Below are 8,120 nucleotides of genomic sequence, written 5' to 3'. Positions count from 1 at the left end.
GTTGAGCCCAATATGAAGAAAGACAAGGCAATACCGGCTCTTGTCATAGAGGGATCAAAGAAGAGGAAGGGGAATTTTCCCAATCCTAAATATCCCAAGAAAGGCAAGGGAGCCATGCCCACTAGAGCTAAGGGAAAGGAAGTGAAAAAGCCCAAATGAGAGTGCCACTTCCGTGGTAAAGACGGGCATTGGAGAAGGAACTGCAAGGAGTACCTAGCCTCCCTCAAGAAGGGAAAGAGCGGTGCTTCAACATCTGGTATGTTTTATATTGAAATAAATACAATTTCACAGTCTGAATCTTGGGTACTTGATACCAGATGTGGATCTCATATTTGTACAAATATGCAGGAACTAAATCGGACTAGGGAATTGAAGAAAGGAAGCATAAACTTGCGAGTAGGAAATGGAGCAAGAGTTGCCGCCCTCGCCATTGGAGATTATGCTTTAAATTTGCCCTTTGGGCTTGTAATAGAATTAGGGAACTGTTTGTATGTTCCAGAGATGTCTCGTAACATTATTTCTATTAGCCATCTTGTTGACGACGATTTTCATATTTCAATAAAAGACAAAAATTGCGATTTTTATAGAGATGGGATTTTCTATTTTTCAGGAATATCACAAAATGGGATTTATGTGCTAGATGGCAAAATTTCTGTTTTCGCAATTGATACCAAAAGACATAAGCTAGATAATTCAACTTACTTGTGGCATTGTCGTTTAGGCCATATAAACAAAAGACGCATGCTTAAGCTACATCAAGATGGGCTTATAAATTCAATTGATCCTGAATCATTGGAAACATGCGAAGCATGTTTAAAAGGTAAAATGACAAAGACACCCTTTAGCAATAAAGGTGAGCGTGTATCAGGCACTCTAGGATTAATACATTCCGATGTATGCGGTCCTATGTCAGTCCAAGCAAGAGGAGGATTCAGATACTTCATAAGCTTCATAGACGACCATACCCGATATGGTTATATCTACTTGATGAGGCACAAGTCCGAAGCTTTTGAGAAATTCAAATGCTTCAAGAATGAAGTAGAAAATCAAGATGCAAGAGGGCACATCTGTTATGACACATTGTGTCAAGATGATTGGCTATATCACCAAACTTTCTAGTATTGGCTTCGCGATGGATCATGAGCTAAGTGTCGACTTACTTCTTACATCCCTCCTAGAAAGTTATTCACAGTTCAACATGAACTACCAAATGAATGACTTAAAGACCTCTCTTGAAGAGCTCACCAATATGCTCAAGACAGTTGAGACAAATATGAAGAAAGATAAAGTGGTACCCGCTCTTGTGATTGAGGGATCAAAGAAGAGGAAAGGGAATTTTCCCAATCCAAAATATCCCAAGAAGAACAAGGGAGGCAAGCCGGCCCAAGCCAAAGGAAAGCAAGTCAAGAAGCCCAAAGGGTAATGCCACTTCTATGGTAAAAATGGGCATTAGAGGAGAAATTGTAAGGAGTACCTAGCTTCTCTGAAGAAGGGAAAGGATGGTGCTTCAACTTCTAGTATGTTCTATATTGAAATTAACTCGATTTCACAGTCTGAATCTTGGGTATTAGATATCGGATGTGGATCTCATATTTGTATGAATATGCAGGAGCTAAAGCAGACTAGAGAGTTAAAGAAAGGAGACGTAAACTTGCGAGTAGGAAATGGAGCAAGAGTTGCCGCTCTCGCAATTGGAAACTATGATCTACATCTACCATCAGGACTTGTAGTAGTGTTAAGGAACTGTTTGTATGTTCCGGATATGTCTCATGACATTATTTCTATTAGCTGTCAAGTAGAAGATGGCTTTCATGTTTCAATTAAGAACAATGGTTGTGAATTTTATAGAAATAGTATTTTCTATTTTTCAGGAATATCATTAAATAGGATCTATGTTTTGAATGATAAAGTTTCTGCTTTCACAATTGATACCAAAAGACTTAGATTAGATAACTCAACTTACTTGTGGGATTGTCGTTTAGGCCATATAAACCAGAGACACATGCTTAAGCTACATCAAGATGGGCTTATAGACTCAATTGATTGTGAATCAATGGGAACGTGTGAGTCATGTTTAAAAGGAAAAATGACAAAGACACCCTTTAACAATAAAGGTCAGCGTGTATCAGACACTCTAGGATTAATACATTCAGATGTATGTGGTCCTATGTCAGTCCAAGCAAGAGGAGGATTCAGATACTTCATTAGCTTCATAGATGATCATACCAGATATGGTTATATCTATTTGATGAAGCACAAGTCAGAAGCTTTTGAGAAATCCAAATGCTTTAAGAATGAAGTTGAGAATCAAACAGGAAAGACTATCAAAATACTTCGATCTGATCGAGGTGGAGAATATCTTTCTGAAGAATATATGAGTTATCTAAATGAATGTGGAATATGCTCACAATGGACACCTCCTTATACACCACAACACAATGGTGTATTAGAAAGTAGAAATCGCACCTTACTAGATATGGTGCGATCCATGATGAGCACCACTGCTCTTCCAAAATCATTCTGGGGCTATGCCTTAGAAACTGCCCTATTTACCTTAAACCGAGTTCCAACCAAATCCGCCAGTTCCACACCATTAGAACTGTTCGTTGGTAGAAAACCCATCTTCTCTTTCATGAGAATATGGGGATGTTCAGCATACGTCAAACGTATTGTGTCAGATAAATTAGATCCCAAATCTGACAAGTGTTTCTTCATTGGATACCCAAAGGAAACTATGGGATATTACTTTTATCATCCAGATGACCAAAGAGTAATAGTATCCAAACACGCAGTGTTTCTAGAGAAAGAGTTTTTGGAAGAAACACAGAATGGAAGCGTGATTGAACTTGAAGAAGTTCAAGAGGAATCACATGTTGAAAACGCGGAAGAAGTTGAACCCGAACCCGTTTCACTAGATGAAACACAAGTGTCATATCCCACTCGTAGGTCTCAAAGAATTCGTGAACTCCCAGTTAGATATGGTTTTCTAGTGGGAGATGACGAACTAGTTCCCGTGTTAGACGATGAACCCGAAACCTATGAAGAAGCTCTTGCTAGTCCAGAATCTAAAGCATGGCTTGAAGCCATGAATTCTGAAATGGACTCCATGTATACTAACCAAGTGTGGACTTTGGTTGATCCACCCGAAGGGATAAAACCCATTGGGTGCAGGTGGATCTTCAAGAAGAAGACTGACATGGATGGAAAGGTTAGTGCCTACAAAGCTAGGTTAGTAGCGAAAGGATATCGTCAAAAATAAGGTATTGACTATGACGAGACTTTCTCTCCAGTAGCCATGTTCAAATCCATCAGAATATTGCTTGCAATTGCCGCTCATTTTGATTATGAGATTTGGCAAATGGATGTGAAAACAGCTTTCCTAAATGGAAACCTACTTGAGGATGTATACATGATGCAACATGAAGGTTTCACATCGAAGGATGCAACCAAGGTTTGCAAACTTCAAAGGTCCATTTATGGACTTAAGCAAGCATCTAGGAGCTGGAACAAGCGTTTTGATGAAACCATAAAACAATTTGGTTTCGAACAAAACTCAGAAGAGGCTTGTGTTTACAAGAAGACAAGTGGGAGCTCAGTCGTTTTCTTAGTACTATATGTTGATGATATACTACTTATGGGAAACGATGTGGCAATGTTGCAAACAGTAAAAGTTTGGTTATCAGGTAATTTCTCCATGAAGGACTTGGGAGAAGCAGCCTACATCTTAGGAATCAAGATCTATCGTGATAGATCAAGGAGACTGCTCGGACTATCCCAATCTATATATATTGACAAAGTGCTAAAACGTTTTGACATGCATGAATCGAAAAGAGGTAACTTACCAATGGTCCATGGTGTCAAGCTATCAAATGGTCAGTGTCCTAAAACGGACAGTGACAAGAGTCGCATGGCTGTAATTCCTTACTCCAGCGCGGTTGGTTCGATCATGTATGCTATGCTTTGCACTAGACCTGATGTGGCATTCGCATTAAGTATGACGAGCCGATATCAAGGGAATCCAGGATTTGATCACTGGATTGCTGTCAAGAACATTCTTAAGTATCTTAGAAGAACTAAAGACATGTTCCTCGTATATGGACAAGGAGAATTGAAAATTGAAGGATATTCAGATGCTAGTCATCTGACTGATGAAAATGATTACAAATCCCAATTAGGATACCAGTTTATCCTGAATGGAGGTTCAGTTAGTTGGAAGAGTTCCAAACAAGGAAGTGTTGCTTTCCTCGTCTACTGAATCAGAATACATCGCAGCTGCAGAAGCGGAAAAAGAGGCTGTTTGGATTAGAAAGTTCATAATAGGACTAGGAGTGGTGCCTGACATTGTAAATCCCATTACTCTGTACTGTGATAACAATGGAGCCATTGCACAAGCAAAGGAACCATGGTCTCATAATGCATCCAAACATTATCTCAAGAGATATCATCTTATTAGGGAGATCATAGCCAGAGGAGATGTGAGAATAGAAAATGTGCCCACTAAGGACAACGTTGCAGATCCGTTGACCAAGCCGTTACCACAAAGAGCTCACGATAAACATCTTAGTTCTTCTGGTATTAGTTTCAGAAACAATTGGCTTTAGTCCAAGTGGGAGAATGTTGGAATTTAGTGTCCTAAATACAATTGTTTTGGATATTAATATTAATGAATAAATTGTTTATTTGATCATTTGTTTAATCAGATATATAGCATTAATATGTAACTATATATAAAGGCACAAATCTTTCGCAAAGGATGTAATCCTAAGTTTATTCAAGTAGTTATAAAGTGTTCATACAAGCATGAAGTGAGACTATACTTTATAATAGACTGATAGACTTAAAGTAAACCCAAGTTAAGTAATATGTTATAGGGATTGGCATATTGCTGTTGAGACTTGCATGTAACAGTGTTTTCTGTCGAGACAGAAAGCTGATCTCACAAGCTTTAGATATTCTGATATCTAGACAGTTACATGGATCTGATGAAGGAGTTCATTAGGATTGGGACCCGACTTGAGATAATAGAATGGAGTGATTTATCTAATGTGTCAACTGTTCATCTCATCGGTATTAGTAGGTATAACTAATCCTCAGACTCAAACATTTAGTAATTCTGGATTACGGAGTCTGATACTTTGATTCTGTGCGAGCACGATCCAATAGGTGAGAGCCTAGGGTGTGTGAGAGCAAGGTTGGGTATCACGCGAAGTAATTACAGAATGGTTAATGTCAGATTGAGCATTCGTCACTCCCGATAAATGGGAGATATATCCAAAGGGCCGCTTGTGGTGAATTGACTGAAATCCTTGCAAGGTGATACAGTTAAGAGTAGAAATAAACATTTCACTTAACTTATCTTTCAGAGTGAATTCAACCTGTACAAGTAAAACCGGACTCTTCGTTATATGTAACCTTGACACATTCCATGGTTATAAGGAATTGACCGACATGATATAGTTGATGAAGGATCGTATTATACTGTACCTAATACAGAAAGGTTAATGTTAGTTATCAACCTGACTTCTTAATTGCTCTGGGGGAATATCATAGGTTCTGCTAGTAACAGCTCTCGACGGTATTCCGTTATATATATGTTGGAATTAATCGTAATGAATAATTTCAAATGATATATACGGCTAGTGGAAATAAAGAACCTAATGGGTCGCATATGGGACTTGGAATCGGAGGACGAAAATGTAATTAGTGGGACATACACATATGGGCCGAAATTTGTATTAATTTAGGGATAAATTTAATTTGATTAATAATTATAATTTGATTATGGTTATCAATTAAATTAAAAGATTATCTGATAATATTAATTAGAAGTTTTTATGTGATTGAAACTCTAATTAATTATCCCTAACATTAATTAATTATTAATTTGATTAATAATAATTATCTAGATATAATTAGTTATTATTTAGATAATAGTAAAGTGCTTATTTAATTATCTAATTAGGAATCTTATTCCGTATAAGATTCCAATTATTTAATTACCTAACACAACTGGGATTAGGGTTAAGAAAAGTCTATAAATAGACTTCCCTAACCCCAAAATTTTGACCAACACACAAAATAGGAGAGGAGGAATCGTTCCGTCTTTTGTCTCGGCTAATTTACTTTATTTCTTACTCCCTCTTTGATCTCGTATCGATTTCTGTTAGAGGCAATCATTGCGATTGCTATTCATTGAAGGTTGATCACTAATTATCTTTTGGTTTTGTGTTGAATCAAACGTTCGTGGTTCACGAGTTGATAATAGCAAGTTGTGGGCACTTCGTTTGCAACGGTAGATAGTTCATTAATAAAGGTATTACTATCTATCCCTCTTTATATGAAATAACAATTAACAGATCTTAGAAAAAGGAAATAGATAAAATAGATAAAATTTTATTATTCCGCTATGCCTAGGCTTGTCTATTTTCCTACAAATCCGGGACCCATTCCCAACTCGCAACATAGTTCCATCACAGATGACGTGTCTAGAGGCCCAAATACTTTGCCAGAGAGCTTGGATTTGGACATGTATAATCTTTTTGTTTAAAATGTTAGCATTAGCTTTCCATTGATATCATTTAAATGTTAAACTCAAAGCATTTGTTGATCTTATTAATAATCTCACCACTAGACAATTTTGATGCTAAACTCACATACGCTAACCAATTATAATATTAATTTTTTTGAGATAAAAATATTCAATTATTTTTGTAACACAAATTCAATTTGCATTTTGTCCAAAAAAAATTAATTTTTTTTAATTAAATGCTGGCAATCTAGAAGCATTTTGAATAGACATCCCAACTAGGTTGGCACTCTTGTGCTCCACGCTTGACCCGAAGCCCAATTTATTAAAAGAATAAAAAATAAAAATTACAAGAATGTGAATCAGAATGCAATTAATGAAAACGGTATACAGTATGGCTACCTAAATTGCTAAGAAAAGCTGCAGAACAAAAATGTGGTAATTCATCCCACCATTCATTGTGATCAGCCAGTCTTCCATAGTTCGCCAGTGTATCAGCTACCTGATTCCCTTCCCTATATATATGCAAGAAAACAACCGTCATTGATTCCATATTTTGTAAGCAACAGAGCCAATCTTGCTTAGCAATCCATGGAACCTCCAGTGATCTTGACTTCATCGTTTGAACCATAAATTGAATCGCTCTCCACCCAAAGCTTCTTCCAATCCCGTGCATAAGCCATATTTATAGCAGAAATAGCCGCAACTAGTTCTGCTATGTATGATAAATTACATTCCATAAGAAAAGCAAAAGCGCCCATAAAAGTCTTGTGCTCTGTCTTGAAAATTCCTCCACAACCTACCGAGCTTGGCGAACCGGCCACCGAGGAATCTGTGTTAACCTTCCACCATCCCATCGACGTTGCCTGCCAACAAACAGGAATTATCCTTGGCGCACGATGCGGCTTCCTTTGCAAACCCAGCTGAAGCAGAATTTTTCACTCGACAATGGAGTTCCATATAGAACCCGACTCTATTCCTTCTGTCTCCCGAACCAAGTTCCAAAGACGTCTAAATGCCTCCGAGATGTTAGGCTTCTCCACTTCAAAAACCGATTGATTTCGAGTGAACCATAGCACCCAAATGCCGTTAATAATGGCTGAGCTCCACAATGCAGCAATCTGCAGGCTGAATCTTTGGCTAGCCGCATCCCGCACCAACTCGGTAATCGAAGCTTCCGTGAAAACCGTTCTACCAAACAGAAGACCCACTCCTTACCAGAACTGATTGGCGAACTCGCATGAAATTAGCAGATGCTCAGCGGACTCTGAATCTTTAGCACAAAAACAATATCGTGACACAATTATACATCCTCGCCTCTTTAGCATGTCATGCATTGGTAAGCAGCCCATGATCTCCCTCCAGCATGTAAATGAATATGATGAAAGTATGTACGACTTCCATACAAACCGACACCAGTCCTTCCTGAATGCATCAGCTTGAAGCTATTCTTAAAATGATTTTGTAGAAAATTGTCTAAAAGCTGATGACTTCCAAACACAGACATCCCAATCCTCTTTGTGCGTTTAATAGCCCTTATTTATACATCCACTTCTGCTGGTAACACATGCAGTTCCTCCTATCCAATATTGAG

The sequence above is a fragment of the Euphorbia lathyris genome, chromosome 4, assembly GCF_963576675.1.
Source record: "Euphorbia lathyris chromosome 4, ddEupLath1.1, whole genome shotgun sequence".
Classification (NCBI taxonomy): Eukaryota; Viridiplantae; Streptophyta; class Magnoliopsida; order Malpighiales; family Euphorbiaceae; genus Euphorbia; species Euphorbia lathyris.
Note: the sequence above shows the minus strand (reverse complement) of the source record.